This window comes from Thalassophryne amazonica, chromosome 19 (genome assembly GCF_902500255.1).
Source record: "Thalassophryne amazonica chromosome 19, fThaAma1.1, whole genome shotgun sequence".
NCBI classification, from domain to species: Eukaryota; Metazoa; Chordata; class Actinopteri; order Batrachoidiformes; family Batrachoididae; genus Thalassophryne; species Thalassophryne amazonica.
This window is the reverse complement of record NC_047121.1, coordinates 41,492,353-41,494,954: the sequence shown is the minus strand read 5'-3', so window position 1 is coordinate 41,494,954 and position 2,602 is coordinate 41,492,353.

Sequence of the window (2,602 nt, the reverse complement as noted above, 5' to 3'; positions counted from 1 at the left end):
GTCTCATCTGACCACATGACCTTCTCCCATGCCTCCTCTGGATCATCCAGGTGGTCACTGCTGAACTTCAAACGCGCTTGGACATGTGCTGGCTTGAGCAGGGGGACATTGCTGCCCTGCAGGATTTTAAACCATGACAGCATCATGTGTTACTAATGTAATCTTTGACTGTGATCCCAGCTCTCTTCAGGTCATTGATCAGGTCCTCCTGTGTAGTTCTGAGCTTTCTCAGAATCATCCTTACCCCACAAAGTGAGATCTTGCATGGAATCCCAGACTGAGGGAGACTGACAGTCATCTTGTGTTTCTTCCACTTTCTAATAAATAAATATAACAGTTGTTGTCTTCTACCAAGCTGCTTGCTTGTTGTCCTGTAGTCCATCCCAGCCTTGTGCAGGTCTACAGTTTGGTCCCTGGTGTCCTTAGACAGCTCTTTGGTCTTGGCTATGGTGGACAGGTTGGAGTGTGATTGATTGTGTGAACAGGTGTCCTTTATACAGGTAACAAGTTCAAACAGGTGCAGTTAATACAGGTAAAGAGTTCAGAATAAGAGGGCTTCTAAAAGAAAAATTAACAGGTCTGTGTAAACCAGAAATCTTGCTGGTTGGTAAGTGTTCAAATACTTATTTGCAGCAGTAACATACAAATAAATTTTAAAAAAATCGTACATTGTGATTTCTGGATATTTTTTTTTTTTTTTTGTAGATTATGGCTCTCACAGTGGACATGCACCTAAGATGAAAATTTCAGGCCCCTCCATGATTTCTAAGTGGGAGAACTTGCAAAATCGCAGGGTGTTTAAGGGTGATTCTTTAACTACGGGCACTATTGGCCTTGTAAATGTAATTTCCACCACACCATTGCCTTACAATATAAAGCGTCTTGGGGCAACTGTTTGTTGTGATTTGGCGCTATATACATACTTAGTTTCCTCACTGTACTTTGCATTTTGTTTTACAAATCAGTTGGTGAATTTGGAATTTAAAAGGAACTGTTCCAGAGGCCCAACGGCATCTCCACTGTTTCCATACAACACTCATTTTTCTGCAAGCTGTGGAAACAATCCTGTACAGTGAGGAAACATCTGTTTGTAAGGATACGTCTTGGCAAAATTATCAGCACAGGAATGGCAAGGCCAGGATCGCAACCAAAAGATAGATAACACTGCAAGTCTAGCTATGACCCCCCTGCAAAATAAGTCAGTCGGATCTCTGCAAATGAAAATAAAAGTAAGTTACCATCCACAGAAGACAAATATTTTTATCTTATTGGTTGATTGTACTCCCAGAAAACAAAAATGTGTAATCGGAACCCATTGCTTGAATCCTTTATCTCCACTAAGGAGTTAATGGATATTTTTGCATATTTCTTTGATAACAGGGATACGGAAATTTCCCCTTAATTTTTTCTAGACAACACGAATTTTGATCATATTGGCAGTTATATTATAGATCCCCTATTTTAAATTATTTTGACTTAAATCTTATAACTTTTAAAGGCCATACACCTTTAATGCTTTGAGCTGTAGGAGGACCTTAATGGCATCCATGCATACTACACCATGATTGGTCAACAACTTTTTTGACTGACAGCTCATTCTCACAGGCGCAGCATCTCCCTAAATAGCGGTTTGTGGTTATCAAAATGACATATAAACACTTCTGAGTTAATCCATCTGCAGCCTACATGTGTAGATAATAGCTCAAAAATGTGCTGTAATATTTTAAATCAAATGATCAAAAATAATCTATATATGAAATGATTCAAAGGTGAACTTTGATGTAGTAGCTCAAACGTTTTTGCCCATATAATATGCCAACCATGACTGCCATCTACTGGCTGGTTAGTGAATGCTGCATATGAATTATGCAAAATTCCAAAGACCTGTGGTGGATATATATATATATATACATACATATATACACACACACACACATCTCTATGGGCACTTAAGGTTTGTCTGCCATCTGATGAAACAATGAACACTGTGATTCAACCTTCACCTCTGTGATATTGCCAACATAGTTCTAGCAACAAACTAGGAAAAACATGCTACAAAGTTAGAGAGGATGAAATAACAGAATGGCAAAGAAAAACTGGAATTAAAGAATGACAAAATGCGTGGCAACATGGAGATGATACCAAAAGTTTTCTAGTCTGTACTGCAAATTGGTAATGAAACATTGCTCAAACATCCAGCACAAAATGTAGATCACATGCTGTGCTGCCACCTGTTGGATGGTTAAGGAATGTGCGGCCATATCAAATCATGAATTTTGTATTTAAAAGCCACAGTCAACATACAGTACTTGAGGAATTCAGTTAGAACCTCATGAAACGACTCTAATCTAGTGATCGTCATGTGTTTTGGAGTTTGGGGTAGCGGTAAGGCATGTTCATTTAACCCCTTCTAAGCCTGTATATCTCATCGATAGGAAATCTCACTTTTTGTTAGATAGTAACAAGCCCAAATGAGGCGGGTGGTAGGGGGTTAAACACACACACACCTCTTTGCTCAGACCAGGATTGCCTCACAAACATCAGTTCCTGTGAAAATGATCTAATTACATGTTGCAACTGGATGCATTAAAGAAAACACCCA